Below are 10,389 nucleotides of genomic sequence, written 5' to 3'. Positions count from 1 at the left end.
TGTCGTAGTAGAGCTTGTTGTAGTAGACAGACGGGAAGTCGTCGTGCAAAGATCCCAAAGGACCAGCGCACTAGAGCAGCAACCATCGCCAATGATGACAACCGTAGATCGGAAGAGACTGACATGAAACCACACCAACAAACACGAAAACCAACCGGATCCCAGGAGATCCGACGGGCACACAACTCCACGCGCCCTCCGTCAGCGCTAGATGCACCACCGGAGCGAGGATAGGGCGGGGAGGACCTTATTCTGACTTCAGGATGTAGCCGCCGCCTCACCATCCCAAAAAAGAGACTGAAAAACAAACTAAATTAACAACGAAAACTCCCCGCCGGCGAGGGACCCTATAGAAAAATTACAAAGCACGGATCAGCAGTTCATACTTCATAATCACAAACTGTTTGTCCAAACATGATAGAAGTATTTAAGCTTCTCATATGCTCAAGCAGTTCACCTTCAATATATACCTACAGAAGTTCTTCATCACTGGCTTCCAGATTTGCGTGATCTATTTCATCACCTGTAGGCACAACGAAGCGGGTACCTAGCTGATGTGTTAGCTTCAGGGCATTACGGAAGTGTGGGCAGTCTGCCTTATTTCCAGGAACACCATTGCTACGAAACCATTTTGCCCAAGCTTTGCTGAGTTTTGACCTGGTCTCCATCTCCTTCTTGAATATCACGTCAATTCGAGTTTGTGTTAGCACCCGGCTAGGCACAAGATTTGCATCCATTCCTTGATCTATGTTCTTTGACTTTCCGGGCGTTCCTGTAGAGAGAGAGAAGAATGAAAGACTCAAGGTTGAAGCACAAGTCACACAAGCCCACAGTATCCCCAAGTTCCTAATCCCAGTGAGTCTCAGATTTTGGTAAGAAAATTGGCACTAAAAACTGAACTTCTTTTGCTGTTGTTAAACTTTGACAATCAGGTAATAGCAACTAATTAACTAGCAGGATAGCAGGTGAAATCATTTTATAGATTAAGGATATTGCTAACAGCAACCCATTATTTAGTTACTAATTGACCTACCCAAGTCCGAAATCTCCAATGTGTAACAGGTTATAGCCTAACAGCCTCATGAATCAAGATATATGTATCTTACTTCCTTCCTGTAAGGTTCTACTCGTGGCAGTTGCATCATTACCTTCGACAGTTCCTACTGACCATGAAGCAGCAGCCATGCAGGTGTTCTCCTTTGCCAGAGGTGCAGAGATGCCACCAGTCCTCCTCTCGCATACCGCCAAGTCACTCACTGCCACAGAGAAGTGGTGTCACATTGGGAAATGAAAAAGGAAAAAATAAGGGGGGGGGGGGGGGGGGGGGCAAGTAGGTGACACATGATACATGGTTGCCAGTACTGTGTGCCCATTAGGCGACTAGTGAATCTCTCTAAAAATTGAAGGGTGTGTTCGTCTCGCTAAATTAAATGAACAGCACCAAACTAGCTCCAAATAACACGAATATCAAACAACAAATTTTGATTCCTTTTGTGCGGTTCTGAAGGCCAGTGGTAAGCGGTAACTGGCTGATTACCGCAAGTTTCCAGAACCCTGGTGAGTTAATTCACTCCATGAATGAGTTTAGATAGGACAGCATGCATACTAATTGCCTCACTATATGGACTACCGTTCTGGCATAAAATTAGTCCATTATTACGATTTTAAGGGCTCATGCATCCATGTCAGCCTCCATGAACAATTGGAGTTTTCAAGGAGAGAACAGCAGAAGGAGATTACATTTTTTACTATGCTTCTTAGGTGTCCCTTGCATGATCAGTTTTGCTTACAACCATTGCACACTATATGAACCTACTGCTTTTTAACATAATAGCGGCAAGAATTAACGACCGGAAGGAAATTGAACATCTAAAAGTATAACTGTTGCAAGAATACTGTTTCATCTCCCAGCCTCGCTTTTTTCCTGGCACATACTAACTTGTGGCCTCATCCTAATGCCACAAATGAACCTCTTCCTTTTTTTTTTCGAAATGGGGTATATCCCCAGCCTCTGCATCAAGCGATGCATACGGCCTCTTTTATTAGAATCAAAACTGTCTTACAACCAGCATCGTCAAAACTTATTACAATTCATGGATCAATGAACCTCTTCCTAGTTTCACAAGATAAAAAAAAAGGAGTGGAAATTGGTACTAGAAAGCAAAGTGAACTGAATAATTGAGCAACAGCTTTGCAAGTTTACAATGGTTCTATATCCAGTCATGGGATAAATTAGTTAAAAATATCTGCATTCTCTAAACATGGCAATAGTCCTGTATTCATTTGATAAAATCAAAGAGAATAAGTACAAGACAAGTAGAGTTAATCAGTTGACCAAATACTTCAGTATCACACTATTCCAGCAAACATATCCTTAAAGTAATTTGATTTTTTTTATTTGCCTCCAATGTAACGAGAGAGAAGAGAACTACCTGCAGTATAGAAACTTCTGTAAGGATGATAACTGTAAAAAGGTATATTCCTAGAATATGCCAATTTTCTTTTTTTCCTCTTCTTCCTCCTCTCCTTCTTCCACCTCCAGCCAACCCCTACCCCAGCCCGCCCCGGCCGGCCGCCGCCCCCGCCGCCCCTGCCCGCCGCCACCGGCCATGGGTCGGTGTTATCACCAGAATTTGACCGGATTAGAGGTGGGCCGCGATCAAGATTGGGCTTGAAGAATATACATGGAAGATATACATGAAGCGGTCTTGTACACAAAGTTTGGGCTAGTTTGCCCTTGTATCTGTAAACGTAGTAGGATACGTGTCGGTTAGTTAGAGTTTGGCTCGTGCACGGTTGGGATTATTCCCACGTTAGAAAGTCTACGGACTATAACTATGTATCTAGGGTTATTGAGAAAAACAACAATCACGTTCATCACAAACCAATTTAGGCGCATCGCCAACCCCTTTGTTTCGAGGGTTTCTTCCGGGTAAGCATCATGCTGCCTAGATCGCATCTCGCGATCTAGGCAGTATACGTTTATTCGTTGTTCATGCGTTGCTCGTGCTGAAGCCTTGTTGATGGCGAGCAACGTAGTTATCGTAGATGTGTTAGGGTTAGCATTGTTTTACCGCGATACATGCTTTTGTCCATGCAACCCTTAGACGTCTAGCCGCCCTTACACCTATCTTAGGCGTAGGGGCGGCACCTTGCTTGATCTTTATTTAGTAGATCCGATCCGTTATGATTGCTCCTTGTTCTTCAAGAATTAGTTTAATATCTGCATAGTTAGGCCTTGCAAACGGGTTGAAGGATCCAGTAGCACGTAGGGTGTAGTTTGCTAGCCCAAGATAAGAAGTTCCGGGGATCAACTTCATGTTGGTTTTTAGGCCTTGTCTAGGGTTGGTTTATTATCACCGTGCGTGGCTGCCAGGCTCAATCACGCGTATGATGTTCCGATTATGTGGTGAAAACCCTAAATCGTAGTAGGTCGTTTTAGCTATATATGGATCAAGCAGGACCACCATGTGATCGTAGACCTCATACGAACCATGGGTGGATCGGCTCCTTGAGCCGATTCACAGGACAACCTGAGAGCCGATCGAGGCTCGCATTTAATGTTTACGTGTATGCCATGCAGGAAACTAAGCGAAGCAAATCCATCACCTTCCTGACCAGGTATAGGTCAGGCGGCACGCCCTTGCACCAGCATCGAGACGTGTGTACCAGGAGCTTTGCGGGCCGTCGCTCGGAGGGACCAGGGCCAGCCGCAGCTCTAGGTTGTTCCCGGCTCTTCGTGTTGCCAGCCGTTGCTCGCCGGTGGGTTTCGGACGCCAACACATTCTGGCACGCCCGGTGGGACCGTCTTCGACATCAACTGCATCGCCATCTACATCTGAGATGGCGGAAGGTACTCCAGTCACGTACGAGGATCTGACCGAGGAGCTCAAGAAGAAGTATGACGAGGTCAAAGCTATCCTCGAAGCCGACCTCATCGGCTCTTTCCAGAGGACCCGCTCACACGGCATCAGGTGGAAAGGGTTCTCGCCTGAAGGCGCGCTCGATGGAGTGGACCTGTCTACCCCTTCAGAAGAACGCACCAGGTCTCTGCGTCATGAGATTAATTTCATGGTAGCGCATTCGCTACACCGCCATTCTGAGAACCTGGTGAACACTTTGGAGCGTGTCGCCCTTCGGGTGATCCAGGAAATCATGAGGCATCAGTACTCTCCGTCAGGACCTGCTCTAGGGACTCACCAAGGAGAGATACCACTCCAGTCCCGACCACCGCTGCCGTTCGCGTTGGCAGCACCAGAAGTGCCGAGCTCACCGGCATTCGTCGTCCACAAGATCGGTGGTGACCCTAGTGATTACCAGTTCTTGTATGAGGCGCCTAAGGAGATCCCTCACGGGTACACGTGCACATACGTGCCAGACTGCAGAATGGCGGGCACTCCACGAACCAGATCGCAACGAGGGACTTCTGGAACAGCAGGAGGAGCTTCTGGATCAGATCTTGAGAAGCAGACGTGGCTAGCTAAGTATGCCACTCCGACGAACCTCCAGAACTCAACTCCTGCAGCTGGCTCAGATCGTGAGAAGCAGACGTGGCTAGCTAAGTATGCCACTCCAACAAACCTCCAAAGCTCAACTCCTGCAGTTGGCTCAGAGCTTGAGAAGCAAGCGTGGCTGGCTAAATACGCCACTCCGGCGAATCTTCAGAGCTCGACTCCTGCAGCCAGCACCGCGGATCAGATCAGTACAATCTTGAGAGACCAGTTCGGCATGGTGCCGAAAAGGAGGGCAATCGGCTATTCCAAGCCGTACCCCAACGAGTACGATTTGATCCCACTACCACCCAAATATCGGCTCCCTGAATTCTCCAAGTTTAGTGGGTCAGATGGCTCCAGTTCAATCGAGCATGTGAGCCGATATTTGGCGCAGCTGGGCACGATCTCAGCATCAGATGAACTACGTGTGAGGTTCTTCGCACAGTCCCTCACAGGATCGGCTTTCAGGTGGTACACCTCGCTGCCGCCAGATTCAATCCGGACTTGGAAGCAGCTGGAAGAGCAGTTCCACATGCAGTATCACTCAGAGGCTTCCGAGTCTGGCATTGCCGATCTAGCACAAGTACGGCAGAAGCGCGGAGAAACAGTGTCAGAATACATCCAGCGCTTCAGGACCATTAGGAACCGATGCTATTCGGCTCGTTTGACAGAAAAGGAAGCAGTCGAGTTGGCGGTGGTGGGTCTCGCATCACCGATCAAGGATATGGCTTCTCAAGCAGATTACCCTTCACTGGCGCATATGGTTCAGAAACTATCATTATATGAACAGCGCCATCCAGAGTTGTACCAGGACAAATTCAAGCGTGCGGTAGTCCTGGTTGAGACAGAAGAAGATGAAGGCTCTGCGGGAGATCAAGAGTTAGCAGTGGCTGAATGGACTCGGGGGGCAAGCCCCGTGTCCTGCAAGTGGGTTAAGCCACAAGGTCCTCCAAGAGGGTTTGACTTCGACGTGACCAAAGCTGAGCAAATTTTCGACCTCTTACTCAAGGAGAAGCAGCTAAAGTTACCCGAAGGCCTCAAAACCCCCCCGGCACAGGAGTTGAACGGAAAGCCATACTGCAAGTGGCATAACACGTTCACCCATACCACCAACGACTACAGGGTGTGGCATCAGCAGATCCAAATGGCGATAGAGCAAGGGCGTCTAATCTTCAGCCAGTACGCCATGAAAGTTGACACGCACCCCTTCCCCGCCGTTAACATGGTGGAGTGCACTTACCCTGGGAGGTGCCAGCCAGGTTTCTCGTTCAGCATTAACATGGTAGGGCCTGGGCACCACTCTGGTAAGGACAGAGACGAGAGCAACCGCTCTCGTAGAAGGACAAGGAGGAAGCCGTTCCGCGCGATCGGCTCCGACACGATGGCAAGTGCTACATCACAGAGGGAGAAGTGAAGAATGTGCGATATCAACGACCTCTCTCTGATCATCTCCTCAACAAATATGTGAGTCAGTACGACCAACACCGACGATACGACGACGGTGACGAAAGAGATCGTCTGGCTAGCAGGGACGCCAGGAGACATCGTCGGCATGATCGAGACGAGGAGAGATATGAGCGCCATGCCAGGGACAAGTCAAGAGAGCAAGACGACGTGGACAAGCACTGGGACTGTCCCTTCTTCAAACACTGCTGGGATTCAGGAATGAGCCGATTGCCTACAATTGGCAACTGCCCAGAATGTAGACAGAAGAAGAAGAGCACAGGAGACGTGTCAGTGTTCAAGCGTCTGGGACCTCTCCCATCTCGGAACAAGCAAGCTGAGTCCTCTCGGGTGGAAGATCTCGAGGAGTTAGAAGATGACGATGAAGAAGAAGAAGATAGGTACCACCGGCCAAGGTGGTTCCCTGATGGACTCAGCCGTTCCCAGAAGCGTAGGGTTCAGCGACTACGTGGTTTGGAGGAAGCCGAAAGGTTATACCTGCACACGTTAAGGAAGGCGCGGCCTGATCTAGCCGCGAAAATTCAACGAACCCTGGATGAAGAGGGTCGACCACAAAAGATGGAGTGGCGCCCCAAGCAAAGGAAAGCCGATGATGAGACATCGGCTGGTACAAACATGGTGTTCATTCTTCCAGCAGAGTTTTGTGCTCCTGGAATAGACGAAGCACCTGTGGCACAACTTGACTGTGGCCCATGGCCAGTTATCTTCGAAAAGCCACGACAAAGAAGCTACAGACACCTGAAGGCCCTGTACTTACGAGGTTATATCAATGGGCAGCCTGTCAACAAGATGCTGGTGGACACCGGAGCAGCAGTCAACATCATGCCATACTCCATGCTACGTCGGTTGGGACGCTCTAGCTCGGATCTGATCAAGACCAACGTTACACTGAGCGATTTCAACGGCCAAGCATCTGAAGCACAAGGTGTTCTGAACGTGGATCTAACCGTAGGGAGGAAAACCATCCCTACGACATTCTTCATCGTCGACAGCAAGAGCACCTATGCTGTCCTGCTAGGGAGAGATTGGATCCACGCCAACTGTTGCATTCCATCCACGATGCACCAATGTCTAATTCAGTGGGATGGAGATGAAGTAGAGGTCGTCCACGCAGATGACTCAGCCGAGATTTCAACGGCTGGCATGAACGTTTGGGAGACGGCAGGCCAAGAGCCACTCTCAGGCATCACTTTGGACGACTGCGAGCGCATCGACGTGACAAAAAACGGGGTGAGGCTGGTCTTATCCACCGGCCTAACCGTGTAACAAGAGCAAAAGCTATGGACGTACGTGGCAAGGCCGATCCTTGTGATCGGCCCCAAAAAATAAAAAGTGATGATCTTGTATCAAGCATGTCACGTAGTTGTGGTAAAGCACGAACGAGATGTAAACCTCTTTTGAACAGTGCAATCAAAATGGTGGCCGATTCCAGCAATCGGCCCATATTATCCTTACCACACGTTTTCCCTGTGTTCAGTGTCGATCTAACAGGTGACGGGAAGCTAGGGTATGGGTTTACATCGGCTGATGAGCTAGAAGAAGTCGACATTGGTCCTGGGGATAAGCCACGACCAACTTTCATCAGCAAAAAGCTAGATCCACATCTCAGGAGCCAGATGATAGCTCTGTTAAAAGAGTACCCAGATTGCTTTGCATGGGATTACACAGAGATGCCTGGGTTAGTCAGGAGCATCATTGAGCATCGGCTCCCGCTCAAGAAGGGATTTCGGCCATTCCAACAACGAGCACGCCAGATGAAGGCCGAAATTCTGGAAGAAGTCAAGAAAGAGATCGAGAAAATGTTGGCCGCCGGGTTCATCAGGCCATGCAGGTATGCTGAATGGATCTCCAGTATCGTACCTGTAGAGAAAAAGGACGGCCGATGGCGCGTGGCCATAGATTTCCGAGATCTCAACAGAGCCACTCCTAAGGATGAATATCCCATGCCTGTGGCAGAAACGTTGATCAATGCAGCTGCTGGCCACAAGGTGTTGAGCTTCATGGATGGCAATGCCGGCTACAACCAAATCTTCATGGCCCCAGAAGATATACACAAGACTGCATTCAGAGTACCAGGATCGGTGGGCTTGTTTGAATATGTGGTCATGACTTTTGGGCTGAAGAATGCCGGTGCAACGTACCAACGAGCCATGAATTATATTTTTCATGATCTGATCGGCAAGTTGGTGGAAATCTATATCGATGACGTGGTGGTCAAGTCTGTCTCCATGGAAGGACACCTGGATGATTTGCGACGCATCCTAGACCGAACTCGGAAGTTCGGACTGAGAATGAATCCAAAGAAGTGTGCCTTTGGTGTGACGGCCGGTCAGTTCCTAGGTTTTCTGGTTCATGAACGAGGAATTGAGATCGGCCTGAAAAGTCAGGAAGCAGTACGTACCATGCAGCAGCCTACCACGAAGAAGGAGCTCCAACGTCTTATCGGCAAGATCAACTTCGTCCGACGATTCATCTCTAACCTGTCAGGACGAATTGAGCCATTCATGGCGTTGGTGAAGATTAAATCTGATGACGAGTTTCACTGGGGGGCAGAACAGCAGCAGGCGTTTGACGAGATTAAGCGGTATCTGACAACGCCGCCTGTGCTAGTTCCACCTCAGCAAGACAGGCCGTTCTATATCTACTTATCAGTAGCTGACACGTCCATTGCTTCAGTGGTGGTGCAACTCTACGAGGGTGTTGAAAAGGTCGTTTTCTACCTCAGCAGAAGGATGTTGGATGCAGAGACAAGGTATCCTGAGGTCGAGAAGTTATGCCTCTGCCTATTCTTCACCTGCACCAAGCTTCATCATATCCTGTTGACGGCAGAGATCGTCGTCATATGCAAGTCAGACGTTGTCAAGCACATGCTGTCGGCTCCTGTTTTGAAAGGCCAACTTGGTAAGTGGATGTTTGCGTTATCGGAATTCGATCTCCGGTATCAGCCTGCGAAAGCAGTCAAGGGACAAGCGTTGGCCGATCTCATAGCTGAGCGGATTAATACTAATATAGCAGCACTATCTGTACGTGCATGGGCTATGTTCTTCGATGGATCGGCTTGTGACGATGGTTGTGGCATCGGCATTTTGCTCGTGTCGCCTAGGGGGGCAAATTACTCCTTCTCCATCAGGCTATCTACCCCTTGCACTAACAATGTCGCTGAGTATGAGGCAGTACGCAGGGGAATGGAGTTGCTTTTGGAAGCCGGGGCAGAAGCGGTGGAACTTTTTGGAGACTCGAAGTTGGTGATCTCCCAGCTCACGGATGAGTACAAGTGCGAGAGTGAGTCACTCTTCCCATATTGGATGGAATGCCGCGAGCTGATGACGAAATTTCGGTACATCAACTTCAATTGGGTCCCAAGATCTCAAAATACCGAGGCCAACGATCTCGCACAGATGGCGTCAGGCTATAAGGACATACTAGACGGGTCAGAAGTTCAGGTGCAGTTCCTAGAACAGGATGACTGGAGAGCCGATATCTTCAATTATTTGAAGGATTCGGCTCGGGGGGCACCTAAACGGATAAGATACAAGGCCGTGAAATATGTCCTTATAGGAGATGACATGTTCTACAGGACATTGGAAGGGTTACTGCTCAAGTGCCTGGGACCAACTGAGTCTAATCGGCTCTTACATGAGGTGCATGAAGGCGCCTGTGGAACTCACCAATCGGCTCATAAGATGAAATGGCTGATTAGGCGATCAGGGTTTTATTGGCCCACCATGCTTGAGGATTGCTTCAAGTACTACAAGGGATGCCAAGCGTGTCAGATGTTCGGGAAGATTCAGATGGTACCCGCATCAGCAATGAATCCCATCATCAAGCCTTGGCCATTCCGAGGTTGGGGCATGGATATGATCGGCAAAATCCATCCTGCGTCGAGCAAAGGCCACGAGTGGATCCTGGCCATTACAGATTACTTCACCAAATGGGTGGAGGCCGTCCCTATGAAGAAGGTAAAATCAGAAGATGTTATCAAATTTGTGAAAGAACACGTCATTCATAGGTTCGGGATTCCTCAAACCATCACGACCGATGGAGGTTCGGTCTTCATCTCTAAAGAATTCAGAAAATTCTGTGATGAGTTGGGAATTAAGCTGATCCGATCATCTCCATACTATGCTCAAGCCAACGGGCAAGTCAAGCGTCCAATCGTAGCCTGATCAAGCTGATTAAGAGGAAAATTGACGAGAACCCTAGGGTTTGGCATGAAACATTGTCAGAAGCTTTGTGGGTCTATCGCATGTCATGCCATGGAGCTATAAAAACTTCGCCATACCAGCTCGTCTATGGGCAGGAAGCCGTATTGCCTTGGGAAATTACGGCTGGATCGAGACGTGTCACGTTTCAGAATGACCTGACAGCTGAAGAATATGCAGCTCTGATGAGTGATACTATTGAGGATGCAACGGAACTTAGACTTTGGTCG

The sequence above is a fragment of the Lolium perenne genome, chromosome 2 (genome assembly GCF_019359855.2).
Source record: "Lolium perenne isolate Kyuss_39 chromosome 2, Kyuss_2.0, whole genome shotgun sequence".
In the NCBI taxonomy this organism is placed as follows: domain Eukaryota; kingdom Viridiplantae; phylum Streptophyta; class Magnoliopsida; order Poales; family Poaceae; genus Lolium; species Lolium perenne.
This window is presented reverse-complemented; position numbering follows the sequence as displayed.